Raw genomic sequence first — 22,627 nt, forward strand, 5'->3', positions numbered from 1 at the left:
TAACAAAAGAATTTATAGGTCTCATAAATATATTTCACCGATTTCGGGTTAATTGTGCACCAAATGGCCAATATCTGCACAAACGTCCTAAATTTTGGTACATCCTACCGAATTTAGTCTACAAGCAAGCACATCAAACTTAGGGATGTTCCATTTGGTGGAACTCGGCTGCGGTATATGGTTTTTTTAATAGAATCCTTCTATAAGTGATGTCATGCACTCTATAGCAATGTTATTTGGTATAAAAGATTAAAATGTCCCCGTCAAATTTAGTGAAAATTGATTCAGAATTGGATATGCCTTCCATACAGGGTGAGATAAAACAACTGCAACAAAGTCAAACGCCATAAATTTTTTCCTTTAAATTTTATGGAATTAAAGCAAAAAATGTCGGAAATATCATCAAATTTTAGAATAAGTTTAGATTTGGCACGAACTATTGCCTTCAAACGGCCAATAAAACCGTCACACGCTGCCCGAATTTTGCTCTGCGGTATTTTCCCATTCCCTGCTAAGCATTTGCTTGAGGTGATCAACACTTTGATATTTTTTAGTGCCAACCTTGCTTTCCAAATTACTCCAGACACAATAGTCCAACGGATTGGTATCCGAGGATTTTGGTGGCCATTGTACGCTGGAAATGAATCGAGGAACCTCATTTTGTAACCATTCTTGGGTGGCGCGTGCTGTGTCCTGTTGAAATGTCCAAGGTCTGCGGCCAAAATGTTTGCATTACCAAGGCTTAGAACACAGAATATTTTCGCTATAATATTCGGCTTTTATTGTGATGCCACGGTCGATTAATACAAGCGGAGAGTGTCCATCGGCTGTTATAGCGGCCCACACCATCACCATGGCCGGCGCTTGAGTTCTGGTGGCCAACAGAACGAAGGTGCACATTTTCAGCTGACCTCTTTGGCAAGTAAACACGATCATTTTGTTTATTTCCAAACTCCTGGACAACGAATGCTTTCTCATCGGAGACAACCAAATTCGGTAGTTCACCACTTTCGGTCAAGCGAAGCAACTCTTTAGCACTTTTGAGTCTATTTTCTTTCTCTGTTGCGGTGTAAGTTCTTGCACTTTTTAGAATTTCAATGGATTTACCCCGAGTTCATTTTTCAATATTTGCCGAATGGAATATTGCGATATGTTCAGCTCATGAGCCATTTTTCGGCTACTGCGACGAGGTTTTCGATCAAGTCGCTTCTTTACTTTTGAACAATTTCTGCTGTTTTCTATTGTCCACTTCCTTGACGCCGGGCTACGCTACTAGTATCACGGTAACGAGCGATGGTACAAGACATAAAAGATTTATTCACATTCAAATGCTGTAGTGCTCTAATGATAGCCACTTGTGGTTTTCCAGCCAAATATAAAGAAATCACACTATCACGCTTGAATTCCACCACGAATTACTTTTTTTCTGTAAAATTCTCCTTAAAATGCTTTTGTTCGCTTGTAAAAAATGTAATGTGCTGTCACTGAATTCATTTTAACAGCTGTCGGACGAGTGGCTTAGAAATGACAGCATCCTGAAGTTGGTTGTAGTTTTTTCATCTCACCCTGTATATTAGATCCGTCTGAAAGCAAATTGTAACATCTCCAAGGCCAAAGGTTGATAGGTGGTATGACATATTTCAAATAAATTATTTTGTTACGGGAGCTCTACTTAATAAGCATAGTGGTGTGGAGTATCGTATAGTCGGCCCCATCCGACTTTTGACTTTTCCTCACTGGTTTTATTATGATGTATACGTATGGACTTTACTTATACATTTATCATCTAACTTCTTTTTAAATGTTTTAAAAATAATTTCAATTCGGTTTTAAAGCTGCTACTGCTGCATTCAAGTTATCTAACCCAACAACAACAAAAAATCCACACCAGCATTTTCTCTTAGCTTTATATCGCATTTTGTCTCTCAATGTGGCACGTCATCGCCACATCGTTGCATTCCCAATACCGCTGTCACATTCCAAGTCAACAAAGTCACAAAGACAATGTCATTTTCGAGCTGACATTCTTGGTTTAGAGAAAAACAGTTGGGGCACAATATTTCAACGGGGGGAAAAATGTGCAACTTTTTAAAAAATTTGTCACAAAATCATTAACGTTTACCAAATGACTAAGCTTTAGCTTCTAACCATCCGAAAACCGATGCATGCTGGCTGCCGGGTTCGGTGGCATCGTGGCTGAGTGACATTTTCTCGCTGTGATGGAGCAGAAGAACGCATTCAAGAATCCATAGAAAGAGTGAGAATGCCTGCTGCCACTGAATGCCTTCTAAAACACAAAAGATTTCCTGCTGGTTTCGGCATGAAAGGAGGCGGTGCATCATAAACATCCATATCAACGTCACAGCTAAACCCAGCGAATACAGCATCATTGCCACCCACACCACCTCGTCATCAGGGCCAAGCTCGTCGCCTAAATGCTGGCTTTTGTGTTACGTTCTTTTTTTCTTCTTTTCTGCGTATTCTTCTTCATCGCTTACCATTAAAACTTTTCAATGTTGATGTGCTTTCTCGGTTGTTGGCATTGTCAACGCGGCCATAAATGTGTGCTGCACCGCTCCCACCCCCCAGGCACCATTGCCGTTGTTGCATTATAAACAAGTTTTAATTAAAACATCATGTTGCAGCTGCATTTTGGCTTTAAATGCACACATCTTTTGTATATTTTCAACAACCGCCAAGAACAAAGCTCTCAAAACGACCCTTTTTACGCCATGCATTTTAGGTAAGGTAGCGTCGTCTGCCTCTGCCCCCCATTCAAACAACTAGGAGCACCACCACCCACCCACCAAATGACAATGCAAGCCTTCGACTTGTAACACAAAACGTGAAGGACATTCTTTAAAGAAATGCTTGTCATTATTTCAGGCGGAGTAGATGCAAAATGGCCTTAAGCGGAAAAATTTATCATGTAGTAGCTGCACTCTGCGACACACGGTTTTCAGTTTAGACGCACACACTGAGATGTACTCATACTTGCCACAACCCAGCAAACCAAACAGTTGTAGTTTGGGAAGAATTTAAAAAAAAAAAACAGTAAAGAAAGTCCTAAAGTCGGGCGGGGCCGATTTCATGATACCCTACACCACTTTGCTAATTTAGTTGAGCTCCACATAATAAGTAAAAGTTTTTATGGGAGAATTCAATCATACACCCTATGATCATAATTATAATTCAAAATTTAAAGGACTAAATACGTCGAAGCATTTGTATCTTTTAAATTCGGACTTGTATTGCCCATTTGGTGCGAAATTAATTCTAAATCAGATAAAGATATATGTGAGAGCTAAATCCAAATCTGAACCGATCTCGATAAAATTTGGCAAAGATATTTCTGAGCTGTATTTGATATATTTCCCTGAATATCGTTGTTACGGAGTGCATATTACGGATGTGGGTAACAAATACAACAAATCGGATGAACAATATATATGGGAGCTATAGCTATATGCACCGATCTTCACCAAATTTTGCATACTACCTTCTAGACTCAATTCGGTCGTATGTGCCAATCATCCATCCCATTTGGGCAAATATTAGACGTTTGGTGCACAATAAAAGGTAAATCGGACGAAGTTATATATGGGAGCTATATCCAAATCTGAACCGATCTCAATAAAATTTAGCGAAAGGTATTTCTGAGCTGCATTTGATATATTTCCCCAAATATTGTTGTTACAGAGTGCATATTACGACTGCGGAGGACAAAAATAACAAATCGGATGAATAATATATATGGGAGCTATAGCTATATCTGAACCGATTTCCATCAAATTTGGCATGCTTATTTTTAGGCCTAATTTGGTTGCATGTGCCAAATTCCATATTATTCGGGCTGATATTACACGTTTGGTGCACAATAAAAAACAAATCGGACGAAGATATATATGGGAGCTATATCTAAATTTTTACCGATTATCTCCAATTTCAATAGGGTTCGTCCTTGGGCCAAACAAATGTTGTTTGGAAAATTTCATCTCAATCGGATAATAAATGCGACCTGCATTTTGTTCACAAAAATACATGGACAGATAGACGGACTGACATGCATAAATCAACTCAGAAAGTGATTCTATGCAGATCATCAAAAGGAACTATGGGTCTATCTCGTTTCCTTTTGCCTGTTACAAACAAAAGCACAAAGACATAATACCCTGACCACCTTGTGGTGTAGGGTATAAGAAAGTAAAAAGACATTAAGTTCGGCCAGGCCTAACTTTTAATACCCTCCACCTTTGAGTAAAGCAAACATCAACCCACAAATACCAATTTTAAGACAAATCCGTGAACCAATGTAGCAAAACCCATCAAAATACCCAATATTGGGAGGTACAGTTATATGGGAATTATACCAAAACCGATGGACCGACACATCTCATTTTCAATACCAACCATCCTAGACACAATACAAATTGCTCTGCTTAATTTTGGCGCTCTACGTCAAATAATGTGGGCTGTATCGGGATTTCAACAGACAGACAGACGGACATCGCTAAATCGACTTAGAATTTTATGCTGATTATGAATATATATACTTTATGGAGTCTACTACGAATATTTAGGGATGTTACAAATGGAATGACAAAGTCAATATACCCTCTTTTCCAAGGTGGAGGGTATGAAAAATAGATGTAAACATCTAAGAGGGTGATTGGTTTATAAAGTGCTTGTGTTCTTTCAGCAAAAAGTCAAAGGGACTCATACCCAGAGAAAACTTGGAAGCTGTAGGAGTCAAATAACCCACCCTGAACATATCCGACTATAAAGCCTAAGGTCACTAGTGCGCAAATCTACGCCTTCATCTACCGGAACTAAAACCCCTTATGAACTATAAATACCAATTCTTATACAAATCCGTGAAAAAATGTAACAAAAATCATTAAAATACTGAATATCATTATATGGAGGCTATACCTAAATATGAACTTATACATACAATGTTCCGCCACACGAGCTAGAGCCTCTTATGACCTACAAATAACAATTTATAGACAAATCCGCGAAAAAAATGTGGCAAAAATCATTTAAATACCGATTATCGGAAGGTGCCGTTATATGGTGGCTGTACCAAAGCCTGAACGTAGACATACAATGTTCCGCCACCGGAGCTAGAACCCATTACGAATGACAAATATCAATTTTTATACATATCCGATAAAAAAATGTGTCAAAAATCATCCAAATACCGAATATCGGGAGATGCCGTTATATGGGGGCTATACCAAAACGTGGACCGTTTTAAGTCATGTGGACTGAAATTTAAGTTATGTGGACTGATATTAGCAATATAAAGATATATGTGGGAGCTACGTCCAAATCTGAACCAATCTTGACAAAATTTTAAACACTTATTTCTTAACTGTATCTGATATTTAGTACCAAAGATTATTGCTGTGGAGTGCATATTACGAATGTGAGGGACTTAAAATCCCAAATCAGATGACACACATATATAGATATATCTGAAGGATTTTCACCATATTTGAAGTACTTGTTTCGAGTGTGATGGTTGTTTGGGTTTTCTTTAAATGTCCTCAATGGATTTTTGTTCAAAGAGATTACCTTTATTTCGCTGAGCTAAAATATAAAAAATTACTTTTGAAAATGCCTATAGAAAACCCCAAACATTATGCAGATATGTCCAATTTGCGTCACAGGGTTTGCTGGGTGCACATGCAAATTCTGCATGCATGCACTTCAAATGCTAGTTGCTCACTTTTCTTTAGACTAGGTTAGGTTAAAGACAAAAGGCTTTAAAATGTTTTGAAGTGAATCATGGAAAATAATGCGAAGCAATAGTCAACTTTTCTTTGAATGGAAAAAACGATATTAGGATATTACTAAAGCTTCAAAATCCAATGTTTCATATGAATATGTACCTTATATTAAAAAAAATTGTAAAATAATGAAATGTTTTTAGTCCAAAAATGACATTCCATTGATAAATCAAAATTTTTTTCCAATTTAGAGAATTGTGTACCCTATATCATCATATCTTATGGGTACAGAAATAACGCAGCATCCCAGGTCTCTTTAGATGACGCCGTTTTCAGAAGTTTCGGAGTCGATCTATCCCTGTCGAAACGTTGTTATGATTGTATGCCTGGCTTTTGTCCAAATAGAGTATCCCATTCTGTTCAACCTTTGTGACACATCTTTTTTATTTCAATTTAACCCTATTTGAATATGGGCCGTATCGGTTCACTCCTTTTTGCACCTCCTCCAACCGACATGTGGTATAATTGTAGATCTGAGAAAATTATAATATAGAACAATTAAAAAGACATTATGTTCGTCTACCGAATATGGGGATACCGAAAATCAGCTACCGATTATCGGGAGCTACCATTTTATGCGGGCTATCCCAACATTTTAACCGATACATCTCATTTTCAATACTAACCATCCTAGACACAATACAAACTACTGTGGGTTGTATCATGATCCCAACAGACAGAGGACATTGTTAAATCGTATTTTATGCTGATCATGAATATATATACGTTGTAGAGTCTATGACGAATATTGAAAGATATTAACAACGGAATGAAAAGTTTAATATATCCTCCTTTCCAAGGACCGCTAGTCCTCTTTGGTACTCAACATGCACAAAAGGTCTATAAAACCTTTTATTTTTATCTTAACTGAGGATGACATTAGTAAAACCATTGTACAATTGACTCACATCCAATTTTTCTCTCAAAAATTATTTCAACGCCTCCATGTGTAAACCCTACAAACCAATAGTGACCTCAATATCAAATTTCAGCTCTATTTCTCCACCCAATACCAAAATTTATTAACATCTACATCTCTACATTCTAGACAACATATGTGATGCAAAATGAATATAATTTAGTTCTTTTCGATTAATTACTTTTTAGTACTTTTCTAACAATTATAGTACGTATTTGTAAAACCACCATCAGATACAACAAAGATCTAAATACCACATTTCGGGATTCCACCTATATCTGTTCTCATATTAATATTTTAGAACTTTTTATAACCTTAAAGTTCGAATTTTACAAAAGCCTTTTGGTACATTTATCCTGTACTCCATCGGTGAATCCCATTCCAAATTTCAGAACTTTAGCTCATTCCGTTTGCCCAATACAAAGTATTCAATATTTAATACATTTTTGTACTTTTCGTATCCTTTTATTACAAATTTTCAAAAACCCTCACCAAGACTGACCCTCGTAAAAAATATCAAGATTCTATTTTCCCCGTTTCATCTGGGTGTTAGTCTAGGTCAGTTATTCCACAACTATTTTATAAAGGTAGAATTTTTTTATCAATCACTCGAAGATATGGTAGGATGATGGGGTCTGGCCAAAAATGGTTAGACTTTTAGTTTTAAAACTTTTCTCTGTAGTTGGAATTATTATGGGTTTGGATATAAATAATTCGGACCGGTGGGTAAAAACGGCACTTGACACAAAATAATTTTTGAGGGTTTTGCAGCCATGGTTGTGGCTCAAGTCTCTATAATACTTCGGAACTTAATTCAAGATTTGGCTTATTTGAGTTACCCCTAAGAATAACAATGCCAATTCCAAAACTACAATTGTTAGTCAGTTGATACTAGGGTACTTCGCATTCATTCATTTATCCTTACAAATAATATTTTTTAGATATTTCCCTCGATCCTATAGTCATTTCTTTACGATTTCATTAAAATATAATATCACAACCACTGTCCAACCAATTATCTGTCACCGCTCAAGATCCTTTCTCTTCTACTTAGCCTGTGAGATATGTGTTGAACGCACGTAGCTCTTTTGTGCGGTTCACAACATATGAATGAGTTTGTGTGTGTGTGTGTGTTGCATGCTGTATACGTGTAAAAGTTTAAAAGTGTTTGTTGATTGCTTACACTCCGATGTCACGGCGGCTATGAAGGCATTGTCATTGTTCTCTCAAAAGACGGCGACCATGCCGTGTGACAGTGAGAAAGGCTATTTCTCTTTTGCACACACACACATAACAAGTTAACGTGTAAACGTAAATGTTAAACGTGTGTCTCACATTCGTATCTACAAGTCACACTCGTATGGTGCAAAGACATTGGTAATTGTTGCCATTGGTTGTGTGTGTGTATTCCTGTTGTGCATTATTACTTTTCCAGTTGTTTGTTTGCTTGTGTGTGTGTGTGTTGATTATCATGCATTTCTCTTTAAGCCCCCCTCTTTGTCAGTGTGTGTTGACACTATTATAGCACGAATTTCATTTGAAATTAAAATGTAAACAGCCTGTTTGGTAAATACTTGAGCGTCTTTGCTTGACGTTGGCTTATTGCGTTCAGCCTTTTAAGTTTCAAATGCCTTTCCCGTCATCTTATGACAATTTTCTTTTGTATTTACTTTGCATTACCTGCAAATTAAAGAAACAGTTGAACTCATTATGAATTATTTTTTAAAAGAAACTTAAGCATAAATAGTTTTCTGTATGAAGTTTTGAAATGCAATTTCGTTTATAAAAAAGTGCTATTTTTTCAAAATTAATTTCGTATTGGACATAAAGAAGTTTCGGAAGGATTCTGGATACATATAATTCTTCAAAGTTGGCTGCCAAGAATTACTTTTCGTCAGATGAAGTGAACTACGTCCTTTTTTCCTCCATCGACGCAAAATTCAGCATCGCTATAGTCAAGTTTCATTTCACTCATATTTTAAGAATTACTTGGTATTTAGGGAGGACAAGAGATTTTAATAGTAGGCATTCACATATCAAACGGAAAGAAAAGTCATCTCATAAAGCTTCACAAGTTTTTCTCAGAGAGAATAGCAGTGGGATTTTCTAATGCTTTTAGTCATTACCGACAAGAACCGGTAAATTGTGAGAGCAAAATTTTCGAGCAAAAAGTAAATTAAAATTTAACAACATTTTAGCTAATCCTTGGGCCTTTGGCCAATTGAGCTACTGAATCTACTTACAGATGGTCAATAATAGGGTACTTCATATTAAGTCACTAATAAAATGTGTGAGATATTTTTCTTGATCCGATGATTCGTGCAAATCTTTGTCTTGATCGGGTGAAAATTGCGACCTGTACTTTGTTTAAAAAATACAATATATTTTTGTATTCCGACGGACATGAATAAACCGAGTAAAAATGTGATTCTATGAAGAGCATCTAAAGGACCTATGGGTATATCTCGCTTGCTCATTTTCGAAGAAGCCGAAGAAGCCGATGACTTAAGTCAGTCAAAAAAAAAAAAAAAAAAAAAAAAAAAAAAAACATTTTATGTGTTCCCAACTTAAATTCATTTTCTTACCGAAGAGGAGGTATTCTTATAGAAATATATACCGTCTTCAGATAGAAACTGTATTTTTACAGAAGTTTACAAAAAAGTTATTATATTCTAAAGAAGAAGGAATTAAAAAAAAAACACTAGAATTTTCTCAGTTAGAAACCGAAAGGAATTTCAGGTGGAAGAAGAAATTAAGGAAGACCAAAGGACGCCTGATCAGATACCAGAAGCTCTTCTAATAAAAAATTACTAATGTTCGATAAGAATTCCTAAGATAAGATATTTTTTTTTGGAAAAACCCAAAAAACCAAAGGCCAACGGGTCTTACAATTTCGAAAATTCTTCTTAAGGAATGCCGAAGATTTTTCTTATTCTCATTAATATTCTTGCTGAAAATAACATCAACTTCCCGTATCCGATTTGGTACAAACTTGGTATATTGTAATATTATTATCAACCTTAGATCGAGTTCGGACATGAGCAATATCGGTCGATTCCTTCTGGTATATCCCCCACAAAAGCTCGAAATTATGCACAGAAAGACAAACTATAATCCGATTTTGCTCCAACTTTTCAAATCAAAATATTCGAGAGTTATCGTGCGCACCAGCCAGCCAGACAGACGGACGGACAGACATCACTAGATCGACTCCAAATGTTTTGAAACGGATTTGGTCCAAAGAGACCTAGGGTCTAAAATCGTTATTTCGACTAGACACGTTTTGACCGTATCAAATTGTATATACCCTCTGTAGCCATATGACTGAGGGTATAATTATCACATATCTCTATAAAGTGAAGGCATGCCGCAATATTTAAATCGTATTTGTTTAGATCAAATACGAAATGGACAATGTTGGCGCATTCCTTCTGAACCTACTCCATAGAGGGTCAACATTTTGAATAATCATAACAGAAGTCAAAATATATTTAAATAATCGAACATTGGTTGAGGGTATACATATGTCGGCAAATCGTACCGATACTTTTGAACTTGGTTTAGCTCTATTCGTTTACATAATACCATTTTAGAAGTTATGTACCATTTTAGAACTTTTCGTAATTTTCAAAATCCTTGGGTACATACATCCTAACCCAAGGGACCGTCGCTGGAAAACAAGAGGGTCTTCTAAAAAACCGAGACCTAGAAGGAATCCTTATCAGAAAGACAACATTTCTGGTTTTATTGAAAGTCTCGTGTGATGACTTTTTGTTGAAGTCCAAAGGGGCTCATATTAAAGACTATGAGATTTCCTGATGGAAGATCAGACGCTATATTTTCATGGAAGGTGAGAGTTTACTAATAACAGAAAAGAGGAAATACATCCCGATAGAAGACCAAAGGGGATTGGAGGGAGTGCCCAAGGGTACTTGAGTTCTCTGATAGAAGTTGAAGTCATTAACCTTTGTTTTGTCCTCTACATCACATTTTAGGCGTACATTGAGACTTCATTGCTGCATTTTGTTCCCAAAATTGGTTTATGACAATTTTTGTCTTTATTTATCACATACCCATTTTAAAATATATTACAATGTTCATATCATAGTGATATTGAAAATCTATCTTAACGGAATATGACCATATTCAATTCCATTCCAAATATTATTTTTGTGCAAACATTTTTCGCTATAAAAAACTTAAAATGCCATTATAAAGTATTTTTACCCATCTCTCCACTCTTTCAAAATATTTGTATTTAAACTTCCCCGAGGCTATGGAGAAACTTTTCAAGTTATCACAGCTATCGATATCGAAAATAAATGTTTGTATTTGAGTGCTGTTCTGTCATACATTTCATTAACAACTTTTCGTATTGGTTGGTTGTATGGTTCGTTCGCTTTTTCGTTGGTTAGTTTGTTGGCCCGGCGATTGGCCCACAACTTGTTTGGCAAAACACCAAAACCAAAAAAGAATGAAACCAGACTGCAACCATATCATCATCAACATCTCTTCAATCAAATTCCTATTTTTGCGGATTTGTTCAGCAGCGGCAGCAACAACAGCAACAACGACCACAACTGTGAGAGCGCGAAAAGCTAAAAAGTTTTCCCATAAAAATGTCAAAGCAAATAGCATTTTTAAACGAAAGAGCGAGCGCTCGTGCTTGTGTGTGAGTATGTGGTTATGGATTTGGCATTGTCGATGTTTTTCTCTTTTTTTTTAATTTATTTAAATATTTTATTTTTATTTGATTTGATATGTCAAGTATTTTTTGGCGAATTCTCTGGCATATCAAGTTTTCTTTGTGGTGCATTGAAATTGTATTTTATTGAAAAACTATAAATTATAAATATTTTTTTATTAATGTTTTGGTTTTCATTATTTTTCCAGCCAATTCCTTGACTTTTTGGGGTAAGTTTAATATATAAATTTTTCGTCTTCTATAAATAAAACTATTTGTTACGACTGTTATATATTAAATTGGTAACATAAACTTTCGTCTTTAAAAAATATATAAAACCTTTTTGTTGATACTGCCATGTATATGAAAATATTTGTTATATTCCTGCAAAAACATATTTACCTCCAACCAATATTATTCTGTTTATTTAAACCTCAACTCACATGTGTGTGCACCACAGTCGCTTCCGCATGATTTAAGCGAACAAAAACAAAGGCATGGCATTAAAAAAAACTTCAAAAGAAATGCTCTGAAAATTATTTAAACATAAATATTTCGAAGGAAGAGATTTCCACAAATATGCAGAGGAAAATGCAAACGAATGTTTTCTTTTTTTTTTTGCAACAAACACCGAAAGACCATTGGGATTTAAAACATAAAAAGCTGCCCAGAACAATGCAAAGCGAAACCAATAACCTTAGCATTGCTGAATAGGGGAAGGTAAAAAGGTTAAATATTAATATCACCATGGCAGACAGGTGTCTGGGTACAGACCGGACATACGACACAACTAAATTTTGGGTTTTGTGACCTCTCAAAACCTGGACAAAACTAGTCATTTAAAATTAAAATCATTGTGGTCAGGATATTCATATCTAATAAATTCTACAGCTGATTAGCTTACCCTGCCTACAGCTTATCGGCACTTTCTGACTACAGCTGGCCGGCCCTATGACTACATCTGACCAGCCCTCTGACTACAGCTGATCAGACATCTGACTACAGCTGATCACTGGCTACAGCTGATCCCTGGCTACAGATCCCTGGTTACAGCTTATCAGCCATCTGACTACAGCTGATCAGCCTTCTGACTATAGCTGACCAGTGCTGACTAGAGCTGACCAACTCTGACGACAGCTGACCAACTCTGACTAGAGCTGACCAGCTCTGACGACAGCTGACCAGCTCTGACGACAGCTGACCAGCTCTGACGACAGCTTATCAGATCTGACGACAGCTGACCACCTCGGATGACAGCAGACCAGCTCTGACGACAGCTGACCACCTCGGATGACAGCTGACCAGCTCTGACGACAGCTGACCAGCTCTGACTACAGTTGACTAGCTCTGAATACAGCTGACAAGCTCTGACTACAATTGATCACCTCTGACTACAGCTGACCAGTATATGTAATCCTGCAAAATTTCCCGTGACATTGTTTTTCAACGTTTCACTTTTGAATATTTTGTTGCACATACGTACGTATGATACGTATCCTTTAACAAAATCAGTAAAGAAAAGTCTAAAGTCGGGCGGGGCCGACGATACACTACACCACTATGTATATTTAGTAGAGCTCCCGTAATAAAAAATGTATTTGGTTTGGTTTCAGAAGGAAGGAACTAATATATGGGAAGCACATCCAATTCTGAATCCATTTTCACAAAATTCGACGGAGATATTTTAATATTTTATATCAAATAGCATTGCCATATATATATTAAAAAATATGTATATATCCTGAAATCGAATCAACGTTATATATGGGAGCTATATCCAAATCTTACCCAATCTCGATAAAATTTGACAGAGATATTTGTGGGCTGCATCTGATATCTGGTACCAAATATCATTCTTGTGGAGTGTATATTACGAATGTGAGGGACCATATCTCAACAGAGTTTCTCCAAATTCGATATACTAGCTTCTAGATTGAATTTGGTGGAATGTACTAAAATTCAGACCGTTTGGACTTATCTTGGTCATTTGGTGTAGGTATTTCTCATGTGTTAAACATAATTTGTTACTGAATTGCTTACACTTTCGTACTTAAGATTCCAATAACCTCAGGGTGAGTTAAAAAACTGCAACAAACTCAAACGCCATGATTTTTGAATGAAAGCAAAAAATATCGGAAATAGCATCAAATTTAAGAATAAGTTTAGATTTGTTCGAAGTGGTCAACTTTGGCACGAATTATGGCCTTCAAACTGCCAATGAAACCATCACACACTGCCCGAATGTTGCTCTGCGGTATGTCGGCCCATTCTCGGTTAAGCGCTTGCTTAAGGTGATCGACACTTTGGTATTTTTTAGTGCCAACCTTCAACTCATTTTGTAACCATTCTTTGGTGCCGCGTGCTGAGTGCGACGGTGCTGAGTCCTGTTGGAATGTCCAAGTTGTGCGGCCAAAATGTTTGCGTGTCCAAGGCTTTAATTCATCCTCCAGAATATTTTCGCGATAATATTCGGCATTTATTCTTATGCCACGTTCGATTAATACGAGCGGAGAGCGACCATCAGCTGTTATGGCCGCCAACACCATCACCATGGCCGCCGCTTACGATCTGGTGGCTAACCGAAGGTTACCTCTTTGGCAAGTACACACGATCATTTTGTTTGTTTACAAACTGCTGAACAACGAATGCTTTTTCGGCCACTGCGACTCGGGTTTTGATCAAGTCGCTTCTTTATTTTTCGAACCATTTCTGCTGATATTGCTGTTTTCTTCCGTCCACTTCCATGACGTCGGGCTACGCTACCAGTATTAAGGTAACGAGCGATGGTACGAGACACAAAAGATTTATTCACATTTAAATGCTGAAGTGCTCTAACAATAGCTACTTGTGGTTTTGCAGCCAAATATAAAAAAGAAATAATAAAATCACGCTTGAATTCCATCATGAATAACTTTTTTCCTGTAAAATCCTCACCAAAATGTAAACAATATGTCACTGGAATAATTTCAACTGCTGTCGGACGAGTGGCTTAGAAATGACAGCAGTGGCTTAGAAATGATGCAGCTTTTTCGTCTCACCCTGTATATGGGAGCTGTAGCTATATCTGATCAGATTTTCACCAAATTTAATCTATTTGCCTCTAGACTGCATTCGGTCGGATGTGACAAATTTCAGGACAATAAATATTGTCAATTTAGTGCACATTTAACCTGAAATCATTTGAAGATATATATGGGAGCTGTATCCAAATTCGGTCCGATTCTCACCGATTTCAATAGGGTTCGTCCTTGGGCCAAACAAGTATTGTTTTGAAAATTTCATCGCAATCACATAATAAATACAACCTGCATTTTGTTCACAAAAATACATGGACAGACGGAGGTACAGACTGACCGACATCCATAAATCGACTTACAAAGTGATTATAAGAAGATCCTCAAAAGTAACTATGGGTCTGTCTCATTTCCTTCCTTATGTTACAAACAAATGCACAAAGACATAATACGCTTACCACTATATGGCGTAAGGTATAAAAAAGGACTTATTTGTGTTGGTGTTTGATATATTAATACACGTAAATATATAAGAACACATGTGAAGAACATTTTTCCATAAACCAATAATTACAGAAAATTATATGTGGGAGTAGTTTACATTTATGTTAATATTTGAATATTTGTTCACCATTTCATTTGAAAAATGAAGGAAACTATAACACACAAAGAACTCAATTAATTCCAGGTTAAAGCATTATAAATATACACCTTAATAACAATTTCTAAAACAATTTCTTTTCAAATAATCCTATTAAATATAAAATTTATAATTAGATATATTATTAGTTGGGAGATTAATTTTCTTATTCATCTTTTGTGAGATTCCTTTGCATAGGAGTGTCAGTCAATGGTTTCAAATGAAATGTCTTTGTGTTGCAATAATGCATTGATTGAATTGCTTGTGTATGGGTATGACTCACACTTGTATGGCTTTAAAACATCTTAAATTTTTGTTGTAAATTATATATAGATTTTGATCCCTTCAGCCTTCTATTGGGCGCCACTTTTGAAAATTTCAATATAGAGCAGAAACTGATTTAATAATAGACCTCCTATCACTATAAGTATGTGATGGTAACTGCAAAGGTATTTTACAAAGGATAAATGTGCAAAATATACTCTTAGCTTATAATATAACTAATTATATAATCTCTATGAAATAGGATTACACCACTTGAAATTATTAAATTAAATTATTTATTAATATATAGCTGTTGAAAAGTAATACAAAAAACACTGGGATTTACATTTATAATGGTTTTACCTGGAAATTATTGAGCTCTTTGATAATTGTAGTTCTTTTAGTATTCAATTGAAATGTACAGCGCATAACATTCACACACATACATGGACGTGTAATGTTAATAAATTGAATTTCTGGAATTTTGGATTTATTAAGAATTTTATTAATGAAAAAAACCCTGGTGTTAATATATCACACACACTCACAACCACCAGTACTATTTCATTTTATTTATTACATTCATTCTTGGTATTAAAGGTACCGCAGAGCGTATGAGTTATTGTTTATTTATGGTTACGTATGATTGATAATATTATTGCTATTCAACGGAAATCATGTATTTGCATAACAAAGTACTCATACATGGTAGGGAATATTGATATTGGGAAAATATCCCGGGAGATTTTCCAGGACTAAATATGGCGACTTTGAGTGTTGCTATTGGGATTATTTTTTCGTTTGTTTTGCAAAGGATTTTTGTGATGAAAACTTTTATTGATCATTCCATGGACATCTTCCTATGAAGGTTGGACTGCTTTGTTTGTTGTAGCCTCCATCGAATGATTTTAGGTTATTAATTTTTAAATAAGTTTTTCATATATTCTTGATAGGCTTAAAATTCTAAGCCGATTTAGAGATGTCCATCTGTCTGTCTGTTGTAATCACACCATCATTGGGACGAAGTGAGTGGGATAGAAGGCGAAAGATTTACAGACTTGTGCATTTTGTCAGTATGCAGGATAAGTTCGTAAGTGAGCTATATCGGTCTACCTTTTTATATGACCCCCATATTCGGTATTTTGATGATTTTAGAGATATTTTTTACCGGAATTGTATCAAATTTCGTATTTAAAGTTCGTAGTAGGTGCTACAACCTATGACAAAAAATAGCGAATGCAGTTCCATGTCTTCGTATAGCCCTCATATAACAATACCTACTCACATTCGGTATTTTACGATTTAAGCGATATTATTCGCCATAATTGTTTCAAATTTCGAATCTGAAGTTTGGAATCGGTACTGTAGCCTATAAAAAAAATTACTTATGAAGAAACGCGTCTTCGTATAGCCCCCATCTAGGGAGTTTTATTTGGGAGGTATTTTTCGACCAGTATGAACTTAGCTTCTTTTTTACCAATGAAACCGTCACACGCTGCCCGGATGTTGCTTTGCGGCATTTTGTCCATTCCCGGCGAGGCGCGGAGAGCGACCATCGGCTGTTATGGCGGCCCACACCATCAATCTGGCCGGCTTTTGAGTTTCGGTGGCCAACCGAAAGTGCACATTTTCAGCTGACCTCCTTTGCAAGTAAACACGATCATTATGTTTGTTTATAAACTGCTGGACAACAAATGTTTTCTCATCGAAGAAAACCAGATTCGGCAGTTCACCACTTTCGGCCAAGCGATGCAAATCTTTAGCTCTTTTGAGTCTATTTTCTTTCTGTTGCGGTGTAAGTTATTGCACTTTTTGGAATTTCAGTGACTCATTTTTCAATATATGCCGAATGGAATATTGCGATATGTTCAGCTCACGAGCCATTTTTCGGCCACTGCGACGCTGGTTTCGGTCATGTCGTTTCTTTACTTTTTGAACCATTTCTGCTGATGTTTTCTTCCGTCCACTTCCTTGACGTCGGACTACGCTACCAGTATCACGGTAATGAGCGATGGTACGAGACAAAAACGATTTTTTCCCAATTAAATGCTGGAGTGCTCTAAAGTTTGTAATGGGTAACATAGGCTATAACAAAAAATGTCGAATGCAGTTTCCCGTCTTCGGATAGCCCTATATAACGATGCCTCCCTATGTTCGGTACTTTGATGATTTTAGCGGAATTGTTTCAAATTTCGAATTTAAAATTCGGAATCGGTACTACAGCCTATGAATTAAAATACTTATGAAGGAAAAGTCTTCACATAGCCCCTACATAAAGGGTTTTATTTAAGAGGTATTTTTCTACGGATTTTTTTTTTTCGGCCAGGCCGAACTTAGCATATTTATACCCTACACCACATAGTGGTAAGGGTATTATGTCTTTGTGCATTTGTTTGTAACATGGAGAAGGAAACGAGATAGACCCATAGTTACTTTAGAGAACCTTCATAGAATCACTTTCTTAGTCGATTTATTCATGTCAGTCCGTCTGTCCGTCCGTCCGTCCGTCTGTCCATGTATTCTTGTGAACAAAATGCAGGTCGCATTTATTATCCGATTGAGATGAAATTTTCCAAACAATATTTTTTTGGCCCAAGGACGAACCCTATTGAAATTGGTGAGAATCGGATCAAATTTAGATATAGCTCCCATATATATCTTCATCCGATTTCGGGTTAAATGTGCATTAAATGTCCACTATCAGTCCAAATTACCTGAATTTTGGCACACCCAACCGAGTTCGGCCTAGAAGCAAGTATATCAAATTTGGAGAAAATCGGTTCAGATATAGCTATAGCTCCCATATATATATTTCATCCGATTTGATCTTTAAGTCCCTCACATTCCTACTATGCACTCCACAACCGTGATATTTGGTACCAGGTATTAGATGGAGCACGGAAATAGCTGTTTTAAATTTTATCGAAATCGGTTCAGATTTGGATATAGCTCCCATATATATCTTCATCCGATTTCGGGTTAATTGACCACCAAATGGCCGATATAAGTTCAAATGGACTGAATTTTAGTACATCGGACCAAATTCAGCCTAGAAGCAAGTATATCAAATTTAGTGAAAATCGGTTCAGATATAAATATAGCAACCATATATATGTTTCATCCGATTTGGTGTTTTAGTCCCTTACATTCGTAATATTCACTCCACAACCGTGATATTTGGTACCAGGTATTAGATGGAGCACAGGAATAGCTGTTTTAAATTTTATCGAAATCGGTTCAGATTTGGATATAGCTCCCATATATCTTCATCCGATTTCGGGTTAAATGTGCACTAAATGGTCAATATCAGCCCAAATCACCTGAATTTTCGTACATAAGACCGAATTCAGTCTAGAAGCTAATACGTTAAATTTGGAGAAACCCGGTTCAGAGATAGCTATAGTTCGTAAAATGCACGATAGAATCAGATAGATTTTGATTTTGTACCAAATATCTCATAGAGCTCTGAAATACCCTGTATAAACCTTTTTACGAGAGCTCTACTAAATATGCATAGTGGTGTAGGGTATCATATAGTCGGCCCCGTCCGACTTTTGAGCTTTCCTTACTGGATTTTACTTGTTCAATTTCGAGTCGATTTGGACACACATGTCATTTTGGTATCACATATTCTTTCTTATGCTGCGAAACTTTTTGAATTCGTGCCAATTCATGTTTGTCAATCCTAAATAGGGGGATCTTTCTCGATCGTCTATTAATATACACCAGCATATAGCGGCGTAATTAAATGGTTTAACATCTCTAGACCATCTCTAGGTCAATCTACTAGACCGCCTCAGTTTATGCTCGGGCACCATCGTCGTTGTCAGAATATAAATAAGCGAAATATCCAAAGATGCAAGGCTACAAAAACAGATTCAGTGTTAGCTTCGACCTCCAAGGCGGTGAAACCTGACAAGACTAAACTCACTTTACCACGAACTTGAAAGTCTGTGATACAAAGCAAGAGACACAACGTTAAAAAATATCTCACCCACTCCCATCGACAAAGAAGAAATCTTCAAATATCTTGGGCTGGTGTTCAGATATGTCTTTGCAGCATTGGTTCGCCGGGAGAGTGCAATCTATTGGACATACGGCTTGAAGACCAAATATCTGGACACAATTTTGGACAGTCAACTAAGATGGAGCAAAAACGTTGCGGAACGAATAAAAAAAGGGCTTTATTGCGCTCTTCTCCTGCAAGAATTCAATAGGAACCAGTAAGGAAAGCTCAAAAGTCGGGCGGGGCCGACTATATGATACCCTACACCACTATGCATATTTAGTAGAACTCTCGTAAAAAGGTTTATGCAGGGCATTTCAGAGCTCTATGAGATATTTGGTACAAAATCAAAATCTATCTAATTTTATCGTGCATTTTACGAACTATAGCTATCTCTGAACCGGGTTTCTCCAAATTTTACGTATTAGCTTCTAGACTGGTGATTTGGGCTGATATTGACCATTTAGTGCACATTTAACCCGAAATCGGATGAAGATATATATGGGAGCTATATCCAAATCTGAACCGATTTCGATAAAATTTAAAACAGCTATTCCTGTGCTCCATCTAATACCTGGTACCAAATATCACGGTTGTGGAGTGAATATTACGAATGTATAGGACTAAAACTCTAAATCGGATGAAATATATATATGGTTGCTAAATCTATATCTGAACCATTTGGTGCACAATTAACCCGAAATCGGATGAAGATATATATGGGAGCTATATCTAAATCTGAACCGATTTCGATAAAATTACAAAAAGCTATTTCTGGGCTGTATCTTATATCTGGTACCAAATATCATTCTTGTGGAGTGCATATTACGAATGTGAGAGGCTTAAACACCAAATCGGATGAAAGATATATATGGGAGCTATAGCTATATCTGAACCGATTTTCTCCAAATTTGATATACTTGCTTCTAGGCCGAACTCGGTTGGGTGTGCCAAAATTCAGGTAATTTGGACTGATAGTGGACATTTGGTGCACATTTAACCCGAAATCGGATGAAGATATATATGGGAGCTATAGCTGTTTCTGAACCGATTTTCTTCAAATTTGTTGTATTTGCTTTAAGGCTAATCTCGGTCACATGTGCCAAAATTCGGGCCATTTGGTCTGATATTGGCCATTTGGTGGTCAATTAACCCGAAATCGGATGAAGATATATATGGGAGCTATATCCAAATCTGAACCGATTTCGATAAAATTTAAAACAGCTATTTCTGTGCTCCATCTAATACCTGGTACCAAATATCACGGTTGTGGAGTGCATAGTAGAAATGTGAGGGACTTAAAGATCAAATCGGATGAAAGATATATATGGGAGCTATAGCTATATCTGAACCGATTTTCTCCAAATTTGATATACTTGCTTCTAGGCCGAACTCGGTTGGGTGTGCCAAAATTCAGGTAATTTGGACTGATAGTGGACATTTGGTGCACATTTAACCCGAAATCGGATGAAGATATATATGGGAGCTATATCTAAATTTGATCCGATTCTCACCAATTTCAATAGGGTTCGTCCTTGGGCCAAAAAAATATTGTTTGGAAAATTTCATCTCAATCGGATAATAAATGCGACCTGCATTTTGTTCACAAGAATACATGGACAGACGGACGGACGGACGGACGGACGGACGGACGGACGGACAGACGGACGGACATGCATAAATCGACTCAGAAAGTGATTCTATGAAGGTTCTCAAAAGTAACTATGGGTCTAACTCGTTTCCTTCTCCATGTTACAAACAAATGCACAAAGACATAATACCCTTACCACTATGTGGTGTAGGGTATAAAAAGAGATGGGACAATCCGCCGCTAACATGCAATGTATATATAAAGCTGTGGATTGGCTCGTCCTTTCCTATGGAAGCCTTGTCTGGTGGCACCACCTAAAATTCAAAGTATATAGCCAAACCGCGCACCGTTCGAACCAGACTTACACGACAGGATCATGTCAGCCTGCTGGAGTTTCTAAGAGTTGAAATAGACATGAATCATCATGAAAGGAACAGCAATTACATATCGTCTACCATTAGGTTAAACAGAACGGAGGCAACAGAACCTACCTCTAATCGGTAAAATTGGATGGAAAGTGTGGTGTTTTTCAAGCAGAGATCTTTGCGGCCACCAAAGCGGCAGTTTTGATTAAAATTTTGGAGGATGAAATAACTAAACAGGTGACCATTTGCAAGGATAGTCAAGGGGTTTTTACAGCTTTTGAATCTTCTACAACCAATTCCGGTGCAGTCTCCGGCTTTTTGGGATAGCTGGTCATTGTAATATTGAAAGAATGAGAAAGCCGATGAATTGGTGGTCTTGCGGTCAATAGACCTTGAGGTCGCTGATGTCATCTTACAAGAGCTTTACAGGGTGATATGAAAAAACTGCAACCAACTTCAGACTGTTGTCATTTCTAAGCCAATCGTCCGACAGCAGTTAAAATTATTCCAGTGACAGATCATTATATTTTTTACAAGCGTACAAAAGCATTTAGTGAGAATTTTCCAGAAAAAAATGTATTCGTGATAGAATTCAAGCGTGATACTGTGTTTTCTTTATATTTGGCTGGCTAAGTGGCTATCGTTAGAGCACTCCAGCATTTAAATGTGAATAAATCTTTTGTGTCTCGTACTATCGCTCGTTACTGTGATACTGGTAGCGTAGCCCGATGTCAAGGAAGTGAAAGAAAAAAACAAAAACATCAGCTGAAATGGTTCGAAAAGTAAAGAAGTGAAGTGGTGAAGTAATTCGCAATTCGGCAAATATTGAAAAATGAGACTCGGGTAAAGCCATTGAAATTCCTAAGTGCAAGAACTTACACCGCAACAGAAAGAAAATAGACTCAAAGAGCTAAAGAGTGGCTTCGCTTGGCCGGAATTGGTGAACTGCCGAATTCGGTTTTCCCCGATATGAACACATTCGTTTTCCAGCAGTTTGTAAAAAATGTGCACCTTCGGTTGGCCACCAGAACTCAAGTGCCGGCCAGGGTGATGGTGTGGGCCGATATAACAGCCGATGGTAGCTCTACGCTCGTAGTAATCGACCGTGGCATCAGAATAAATGCCGAATATTATCGCAAAAATATTCAGGAGGGTGTATGCTTGCCTTGGGCACGCAAACCTTGAACATTTCAACAGGACGCAGCACCATCGCACTCAGCACGCGCCACCCAAGAATGGTTACAAAATGAGGTTCGTCGCTTCATTTCCGGCATAAAATGGCCACCAAAATCTCTGGATATCAATCCGTTGGACTATGGTGTCTGGAGTATTTTTTATACCAAAGTGTT

At 37.0% G+C, this 22,627-nt stretch overlaps 1 protein-coding gene across 3 annotated transcripts in view; it reads left to right on the plus strand.

Moving 5' to 3' along the window:
* The window catches only part of LOC101887829 (Ig-like and fibronectin type-III domain-containing protein 2), a 386,843-nt gene that overhangs the window by 155,052 nt on the left and 209,164 nt on the right, over positions 1-22,627 (plus strand). For all 3 annotated transcript variants that reach the window (XM_059129339.1, XM_059129337.1, XM_059129338.1), the window contains one exon: positions 11,608-11,628. The gene's annotated coding sequence lies outside the window, so the exon portion shown is untranslated. The remainder of the gene's footprint in view (positions 1-11,607; positions 11,629-22,627) is intronic.

This window comes from Musca domestica, unplaced genomic scaffold (genome assembly GCF_030504385.1).
Source record: "Musca domestica strain aabys unplaced genomic scaffold, Musca_domestica.polishedcontigs.V.1.1 6, whole genome shotgun sequence".
NCBI classification, from domain to species: Eukaryota; Metazoa; Arthropoda; class Insecta; order Diptera; family Muscidae; genus Musca; species Musca domestica.